General features: G+C 36.0%; 1 pseudogene; it reads right to left on the bottom strand.

Moving 5' to 3' along the window:
- Positions 1 to 4,002: 4,002 nt before the first annotated feature.
- Positions 4,003 to 9,184, bottom strand: LOC104849172 (annotated as a pseudogene).
- Between the last annotated feature and the right edge of the window lie 953 nt (positions 9,185 to 10,137).

The following is a 10,137-nucleotide window of genomic DNA, read 5'->3' as shown; positions in this document are numbered from 1 at the left end:
CTTATTGACTTCACCCCTAAGGGCTGCTTATCCATTATTCTCTCCTCTAGTAAATCTGTTCCCTCTTTTTCTCATCAGCTTTCAAGTGTCTAAAATTTGTTAATAAATATCATTTGCTGCTTGCCATTATTTTTATCCATTTACTTGATTCTAGACATTGTGTGGGTAGAGAAAAATGCCTCTGTGCAATGTCCTCACTTTCCCTGAAGGTGAGCTGCAGGAACTCATCTGGCCTCAAAGCATAAATGTGACAACTTGAGGGAGGTGACCTTCTCTGGAGAGAGTAAGGAGAAGTATTTTATGCACAGAATCTTGACTCATCTGGCTTTTCATTGCTATATTTCCATGCTTTACCAGGCCCAGGACCTCATCAGGATTTTGATGTATAAATAATTTTCACCTACACCATAAACACTACAGCTTCCTCTGGCAACCTCATCAGCCACCACTTCTCCAACTACTTTTTCTCTTCTAGAAATCTCCTTAAAAAAAAAAATTCCTTCTTTTAATAGCAGCTTCCTCTTTATTTATTTTGCAATTATAAATGTAAGCCTTTATAAAATTTGTTATGATTTTAATGTCTTCTTGGAAGGGAGATGAGATAAAAACTCCAGCAATTTTGTACAAGAAGCTCTAAAAATTGTAAAGCAAGGTAGTTATAGGTAAAGGGAAATTAATGCAATTCATCAATTTTCAATTATCTCCAGAAAAGAAGAAAACTGGATCCTGTGTGCATGTGACCAATACATAGAGATGACTTAAATTATTCAGAATTTGGAAATTCATTTAATATCTGAGATTAAAAAATGGAAATAATCATAATAATTAACTCTTTATAGAAATATAGTGCTGTGGCCTTATTCCAGTCAATAAGTAGCTATAAATTATGCACAAATACAAGATGCAATTGAAATATTACAGTAAAAGACACACTGCCATTAATCTCCTTTAAAATACTCCCCCCTCACACTTCACACCACTCATCCTATCGTTCCTGCCACTTTTTGAAGCAGTTATCAGTATTTTCACGTGATGTGAACAAAATATAGTGAATGCTTCTGCTCAGGACCATCCTACTGGAAAGGCAGGTTCCTGCCTATCCTCACCTACTTTATTCACTGACTCTGGCGCCACATAACTTCTGGCTTTTCTGCAGAGTCAAAATAACCATGAATAGTAAATGTTTTGAACTGATTTAAGACATTAAGGCAGCCACGAAAGGGTAACTAAAGACAAGACAGGCAACTTGTAGAACTGTTTGAGAAAGTGGCAAGAATAGCATAAGTATGTCTGAAGCTTGGAGGAGTACTGCGGGGGGGATTAGTGGAGATGTGTCATTTACTGTGATAAATTTTGTTTAATTGAAATATTTAGTGTATTTTTATCATACCTCTTATATGGCAAATAAAATAAATTACATAAAAGGAAAGCTGGGTAAGGTGGAACACACCTGCAATCGCAGCACTTGGGAGGCTGAGGCAGGAGGATGGCTGTGAGTTTGAGACCAGCCTGGGCTATACATAGTGAGTTCCAGGTCAGTCTCAACTACAGAGTGAGATCCTGTCTCAAAAAAAAAAAATATATATATATATATGAAGTACTACCTAGTAGTTATATCATCGAGTAGGAAGAGCACTTTTTAAAGTTTCTACAGAAAGAAACTTGAATCGAAGAACTTATGCTGTTATTTTATCTCTTGAAAGAAAATAAAAATCATACATTGGAAGAAGATGTAACTAAGCATTAAATACAATATGAAAAATCACTTAAGAAAGAATTTTATAACAAAAGTGTAAAACATAATTATGATTTTAAACTATTAAGAAACAACTCTCTAATGGTAAAGGGCTGAATTTAAATAGAAAAATAACACCTATCACAAACTATTCCACTTATGCTAATAGGTTACATTATGTGTTGCACATTTTCTGCTATATAGCCCATTAGAAAGTAAAAGTGTAGATTGTCCAGAGGAAAATATGATGAGAATACTAACCACATGAAATTCTCATCTAAAACTATACAAGAGAAAAACAAGGTGAAAAATGACAAGGAAAGTGGATTAAATTTTAAAAAAATGCAAACATGGTAATACAGCTATTGCAATAATAATTTTATGAGTTATTTAAATACAATAATTAAAAGTGATTTCAGAGTAGATAAAACCCAAACACTTGTTTGTTAGAAATTCACACTAAATATGAAGCCTCAAGGAAGCCAAATTAAAAAGAATGAAGAAGGATGTACCATGCTCACAATAACCAATAGAAAGCTGGAGTAAATACATTAATGTCACACAAAGTACAGTTCAGAACAAATAAAAGTATCACTATAAAGAGGAACAGCACAAGAAAATAAATTAGGAGTTGACTCTCCAAGAAGATAAAATAATGCCAAGCAAAGAAATGAAAAATAAACATTCACTACTATATTTGGAGGCTTTATTGATAGATCATGTCAAAAATAGCAAGCCTCAAAAACACTATGAAACAATTTTCTTTTTTTAACATTTTTCTCTGATATATCCCATCCATGGGATACATTCACAGAATACAACATAGAATACACTTTTTCTTAAGATTATAGCATTCACCAGAGTAGGCCAAATTCTAGGTCATTAGCCATGATTTTACAAATTCAAAAGAATATAAATCATACAAACAAAAATGTAAATTCTTAAAATATATATACTAAAATAAATACGTCATTAAATTTGCAGGATGTAACAAAAGTATTGTTTAGAGTAAAATTTATAGCATTAGATGCATATACCAAAATGTAAGGAAGATCTTAAATCTATAATCTGAACATCTGCTTGAAAATACTGAGACAATTAAATATGAATTAAGTAGAAGAAAGAAAAGAACAAAGAGAGTAAAAGTCATTGTAACTGATAACAGAGAGAAAATAGAAAGTATCCATGAAACCAAAGGCCATACTTCAGATGATCAATAAAATTGGTTAAAAACAGACTAAGGAAGAAGAGAAATGATATAAATTGCCAGCATCAAAAATGCAGGAGGAGTCATTATTAATGATTTCATGGGCTTTAAAATGCAATAAAAGAATTTTATGAATAAATGTATGTCATCAAATTAAATTAACAATACAAATAATGAAACAGCTGCATTTCCTAACATGACATACAATCCTCATTGCTAAAAAATAAACACTACTGTGATATAAACAAAATCATAAAAGGGCATTCAAAGTTTTAACATCTGAGAAAAACCTAATCACCTAGAACTGAAAAAGTAAAAAATTAAAACGAATAAAGCAAACACCTGTTGGTTTACCTTGGTGTACAATTTTGATGAAAGTAGGATCATTATACCTGTCTACATTCTTTAGAAGAAGGAAAAAAGATTCCCAAGCACAGGGAAAAATGCTTTCTGGTGCAGACTGTATCCCCAGACCCTTTAGGTGACTCTGACCCTGTGCATATGTTGTTTGTCAGTAGAACAATGTCCACTTGCCCCTGATTGCTGGTGAAATCTGGACATCCATGTGTGATGCTGAGCTTCTTCTGTAGTAACCAACAGGAACTAAAGATATGTATGTCTATCTTAAGTTTTCCAGTTCTCTCAAAAGCTTCCTCACAGATCTCAGTGACAAACACTTACTTCCTGGGCTGATCAGATCTGCTTTATGAAACCTGTGCATAAGTGCATCACCACCAAGTTGCTTGTTCAGACATAGAAAGTAAATCTTCTTAGTCTAATTAGTTTTCTATGTATCTTATAGAAAGTTAAAAAATGTACCCAGAATCAATGTTTCTCATTTAACCTTCACTGTTACAGAAAAACAAGACTCTAAAAGATAAAGATGCCAATATATACACAAATGAACAATGGTAGGCTCATGACTTCCATGGATTGTAAGAATTATTCCTTAAAGTTGCTGTAATATTAAGACAGTAGCAGCAACAGCATGAGACCTCAGACTGAGATACAATTTCATGCAAAAAGAAAAATGGGAGTGTGTCTGTATATGTGTGTGTTCTCATGGGATGAGAAGTGGTGAGGGTTGGAGACCCCGTGCTGGTTTAGAAGGTTGGAAGGTGTCTGTAAGAGGGAGGACCGGTGGTGATATCCAGGAATCGCTCTCAGTAATAAATCTAAGGTGACAGCGAAGTAGCAGGATGAAAGAGACTTTTTCTCGTCCACTTGCAGAATAGGAAAACTGAGGGAAATATGGCTGTCCCTGCATTCCATACTATCTTCATAGAACTTTTCAGGCGGTGTTATTTTAGTAGTCTGAGCTGTGAATTATTCATCAAAATATCTGGTGTCAGTCTCAGATGTAACCTGAGGCCTAAATGGATAGTGTTTGAGGAAATTTAATGTCTTTCATTAGTATTAGTTGAAAAAACTTGTCATGGTCCTGGTTGTGGAAAGGTAACCTTCTGAACATCATTTTGTACATGCCAACTCTAGACCCCACCAGTGTACTATGGGGCCAAAGTTATTACCTTCTAACGCCTCTGGCACCAGATACTCTGGTGTGCCACAGGATGTCTTCACAGTGGCTGAATATGTGATCCCTTCTTGGCAAAGTCCAAAATTTGTCATCTTTTGTGGCCATTTTTATCCAGCATCAAATTATCCAACTTGAGATCATGGTACACAATCTTTCCAGAATATAGATAGTCCAAGGCTAAGACAATTTCTGTACCACAGGAACATGTGTGGTCCTCAGAGAACACTTCCTTTCTTGATAAATGGAAAGATAGCTCTACCCCATTAACACATTCAACCACAAAACACAAATGGTCTCTTGTCTGGAAGGAATATTTGAAGGATGACGAAGATGTTCTTTAATACTCTGCTTTCAGTTAGAGTGTGTGCCATTTCATCCTTGGCAATAATGACTTCTTTCTTCAGAATCTTCACAGCATATTATTTCCCACTTCCTTTTTTTCAAATCAAAATATCTTTCCCCAAAGTATTTTTACCTAGTAGTTTCAAATAGACAAAATAATTTATTGTCTTTCTTTTTTTTTCAGCTTTAATTGAGTATATTGGTACATTTTAGGGATACAGTACAGTTGCATTCATTGTTGGGATCATGTACCTCTACATGACAAGTCTTGATTCTCATTTTTTCCCCTTACCTCTGCCCTCCCTTCACACCCTCATCCCCTCCCCATCTACAAACACTTTATTTCCATTTTTTCATTCTCTCACATTTTTTTCTTTTCCCTTTTTGCTTTTCCCCTACCCATCCCACCTTCCCTACACCTTTAGCTCCATTCTTCCCATTTCTAAATGTCAGTAATCTTATTAGAATCTTATGCATTGTTGCAGATTATTCACACCAGGGACACTATTCGGTATTTACACATGTGTGACTTATTTATTTCACTTAGGAGTATATCTTCAATATGTATCCATTTTCCTATGAATGAATCTATTTTCTCGTTCTTTATGGCTGAGTAATATTCGATTTTATAGAAAAACCACATCTTCTTTATCCAGTTTCCAACGGATGGGCAAATAGGCTGTTTCCAAGATTTAGCTATTACAAACTGTGCTGCTATAAACATGGGTGCACATACTTCTCTGTGATATGATTCTTTTAGTTCTCTTGGAAAGATACCCAGCAGAGGGATGGCTGGGTCAAATGGAACCTCCAGTCCAAGCTCTTTGAGGTATCTCCATATTGATTTCCATAGTGGTTGCACTAGTCTGCACTCCCACCAACAATGGAGAAGGGTTCCTTTCTCCCCACAACCCCGCCAACATTTGTTATTGTGTGATTTCTTGATAGCAGCCATTCTTTGTGGGGTGAGGTGGAATCTCAGTGTTGTTTTCATCTGCATCTCTCGAATGACCAGTGATGTGGAACATTTTTTCATATATTTTCTTGCTGCTTTCACTTCTTTGTATGAGAAATGTCTGTTCATTTCGGATGCCCATTTTTGGATCGGGTCTTTATATTTGGGGGGACTGATTGTTTTGAGTTCTTTATATATCCTTGATAATAGTCCTTTGTCTGAGGTACAGCTGGTAAAAATTTTTTCCCACATTGTAGATTGTCTCTTAGTTCTGCTGATGGTTTCTTTTGAAGTACAGAAGCTTTTTAGTAAGATGAGATCCCAGTTGTTGATTCTATCTGCTAGTTCCCATGCTACAGAGGATTTGTTCATAAAGTCTTTTCCTATACCAATGTCTTCCAGAGTTCTGCCTAACTTACCTTCTAGCAAGTTTAATGTTTCTGTTTTAATATTTAGATCTTTAATCCATTTGTATTTTAATTTAGTGCACAGTGAAAGATAAGGGTCTAATTTTAATCTGAGGCAGGTTGACATCCAATTTTTCTAACACCATTTATTAAAGAGGCTATCTTTCCTCCACTGAGGATGGTCAGCTCCTTTGTCAAAGATGAGGTACCTGAGTACATCTGCATTTGTTTTTGTGTCTTCCAGTCTGTTCCACTGATCCTCAGGCCTATTTCTTTGCCAGTACCATGCTGTTTTTATCACAGTGGCTTTGTAGTATAGTTTCAAATTGGGAATTGTTATACCTGGTGCCATGTGTCTGTTGTCTAAAATGGCTTTTGCTATTCTAGGTCTCTTATGGTTCCAAATGAATTTTTGGATTTTTTTTTCTAGTTCTGTGAAATATAGGCTCAGATCCATGCAATTAGGAATGAAAAAGGTGACCTCACAACAGATCCAAAAGAAATCCAGAGGATCATGAACACCTACTTTGAGAACCTGTACTCTAATAAAATGGAAAACACAGAAGAAATGGACAGATTTCTAGATACTTATGAATTACCAAAGTTGAAAAAAGAAGATAAAAACATTTTAAACACCCCAATCACAATCAGGGAAATTGAAAATGTAATTAAAAACTTACCAACAAAGAAAAGCCCAGGCCCATCTGATGGATTTACTGCTGAATTTTACAAGACATTTAGAGAAGAACTACTACCATTACTCTTCAAACTTTTCAATGAAATTGAAAGGGAAGCTATACTTCCAAATTCATTCCTGGAAGCAAGTATCACTTTGATTCCCAAACCAGGGAAAGATACAACTAAAAAGGAGAACTACAGACCAATCTCCTTAATGAATATAGATGCAAAAATCCTTAATAAGATACTAGCAAACAGAATACAGAGGATTATTAAGAAGATCATCCATCCTGACCAAGTCGGATTTATTCCAGAGATGCAAGGGTGGTTCAACATACGAAAGTCAATAAATGTAATACATTATATTAACAAAGTCAAGGACAAAAACCATATGATCCTCTCAATAGATGCAGAAAAAGCATTTGATAAAATTCAACACCCATTCATGATAAAAACCCTGCAAAAAATAAAGACAAGGATGCCCATTATCACCACTTCTCTTCAATATAGTTCTGGAAACATTAGCCACAGCAATTAGATGAGAGAAAGAAATTAAAGCAATAAAGATAGGAAAGGAAGAAGTTAAACTATCATTATTTGCTGATGATATGATACTCTACATTGATGATCCAAAAAACTCCACCAAAAAACTTCTAGACTTAATTGACAGATTCAGTAGAGTATCTGGATACAAGGTGAATACCCAAAAATCAATAGCCTTTCTATACACAAATAACAGACACATGGAAAGAGAAATAAGGGAAAAAATTCCTTTTACAATAGCATCCAAAAAAATAAAGTGTCTAGGAAGCAATCTAACAAAGGAAACAAAAGATCTCTACAGTGAAAACTACAGTACTCTGAAAAAATAAATTGAAGAGGATATAAAAAATGGAAAGGTATCCCCTGCTCCTGGGTAGGAAGAATCAACATAGTGAAAATGGCCATACTACCAAAACTGCTATATACATTCAATGCAATGCCAATTGAAATTCCAACACTATATTGTCTTTCTTTTATGATGGATAGTAAAAGCTTCATTTCTTCCTCTCCTACATTATCAGTTTATGAAGTTGGACTACAATTCATTCTCTCTTCTTGCCTCTGCAGTCTGTCTGCGACAGCCTGGATAGCTCCTTCCATTTCTTCTGCAGTATCTACAAGAAGTGTTCTTTCTGTAACAGGGTCCAATGGAGACATCTGATTATAAATGACTGTGTTTGGCATTGGTCGTTCTATTTTTGTTAACTGACATTTTGCCATCTAAAAGTTGTTGAGGGAGTAAGGTAAATCCACATCTTGAGGTTTCTCTTTATATCCTGTGAATGAGCCATCTGTCTTCAAAATGAAGTATCTTAGCCTCCAGTTTTTTATATGTTCTCCCCACTTCTGAACCCAACCTTTTTTCACAATGGTAGCATTACTCGTGATGGCTTCTCCTCTCTTACCCCAACTTGAAGAAATACTTCGCGGTATCAGCTTTAAGGTTTGGATCTGCTGCCCTTGCCGCTCTCTAGTGATGAGTCTACTGGTGGCTCCGGAGCAGCTCCGGGAGGGATGGAGCTGGGGGTCAGGGAGAGGAGATGTGCCCCCCTCCCCGTCCTCCCTCTAGACCCCTGAAGCCCTGCGCAGCTAGGCAGGACAAGTGTTGCGGGGGAGGGAGCAGAGCGGGAGGCAGCCGTAGCCAAACCAACTTTATTCACAATCTCCAAAACTAGAAGCAGTCAACTTCTTTTAATAAACAAACTGTAAGAGTAAATAATCAACCCACACATACCTGGGCCAAACATAAGTCCGTATTGCTAATTGAAAGAAGCCAGCCTAAAAAGATTAGATAGCTTGGAATTGTAATTAAGTGAACATTTTTAAAGGCAAAATCATTTAAACAGATTAGTCATTGCTAGGAGTTTTTAGACAGAGGGCTAGCAAATGAAATACTATTTTGTGGGAGTTTTAAGGGGATGAATATATCTCACACACACATAGGCACATAGATATTGTAAGAGTGGATATCAGGCATTAAACATTTATCAAATATTCACTGGGCTTCATAGCAGTAAATCTGTGCAAAGTTTTCAAAATCACTTAGGAAGCCTGGGATGCCAAATGTGAAGCAGAATATGACAAACTGATCTAATTGTGTTATACTTGTATGAAACAGTCTGCTGATTGCAGTAGGGAAAAATGTGTTGACCAAAGTAATTTTAGAGATGAATGGAGCCTCCAAAATTAAAGCAAAAGAAACTGTGCATAAGCCCTCCACTAGTTCATAATGGTTTTCCCTACGAGAGTACAGGTCAACAATTCTGAAACTGCTATCCATTTACTCGCTTCTTGAAAGTAAACAACTGTTGGTGGGAGCTAGGTTTTTTATATTGTGGAAGAAAAAGGGAGAAATTTAGAATGCTCAGTGCTTGTGCTCACACCCACATGTGTGTGGTGGGTGTGTGCACATGTGTGCATGCACACATGTGTATTATATATGGGTCAAAATTAAAAACATACTTTCTTTGTTGGATGAGAGATCTTCAAAGCAATGCGCCACAGAAGCAGCAAATGTGCTTAGCACAGAGATTGTGATTTCTAGTGACATTCTCTAATAAAAGGAACCAGGGCTCCTTAGATAAGTGGCTGATTAGGATTATAGAAGATTTTAGATTATCCTGAAGAAGACTGTACCTGCCAGAAATTAATGAAGAGCTCAACAAACCCCCAAGATGGGGGTATGTTGAAGGAACAGAAGGGCTAGCTGAAGAAGCTTGTAATGTCTAAAGCTGAAAATCCTTGAGCAAAAAGTAAAATAACATCTGATCATAACCCATGATATAAAGTACATATCTGAGCAGATAGATGCAAATAAATGCAGAAGAGACAAACATACAGAAAAATTCTAAATATTTTCCATAATTATTTTAACTGCTTGTTCTTTTGATGGGCCACACGGTGACTTTCTTTTAAAGAGATTAGCATAGAAAGCAGTTTTTATTTAAAATAACATTTCAGTTGAGACCTGACAAAAACTACTTTAGTTAGGCGATCCAAGTCAGTACCAACAGTAAAATGTTGATCACATGTGACTTGATAAGATGTAGTGAAGATGACATTCTACCTCTGTAGTCCTTCTCCCCTGAATCCACAGTACCACTCACATTGCCAGTGATGACAATTCCAAGTGAGGATGCTGGGAAGCCCTCGAGGTCACCAAAAATTAGAAAAGTCAGAGAAACTGTCAGAGCTAAGAATAAGCTAAGAAGACACAATAACTAGACGTAATTT

The sequence above is a fragment of the Fukomys damarensis genome, unplaced genomic scaffold, assembly GCF_012274545.1.
Source record: "Fukomys damarensis isolate Sample0158 unplaced genomic scaffold, DMR_v1.0_HiC HiC_scaffold_5, whole genome shotgun sequence".
Taxonomy (NCBI): Eukaryota; Metazoa; Chordata; class Mammalia; order Rodentia; family Bathyergidae; genus Fukomys; species Fukomys damarensis.
The sequence above is the reverse complement of the archived record's forward strand: the minus strand, read 5'-3'. Positions and strand labels throughout refer to the sequence as shown.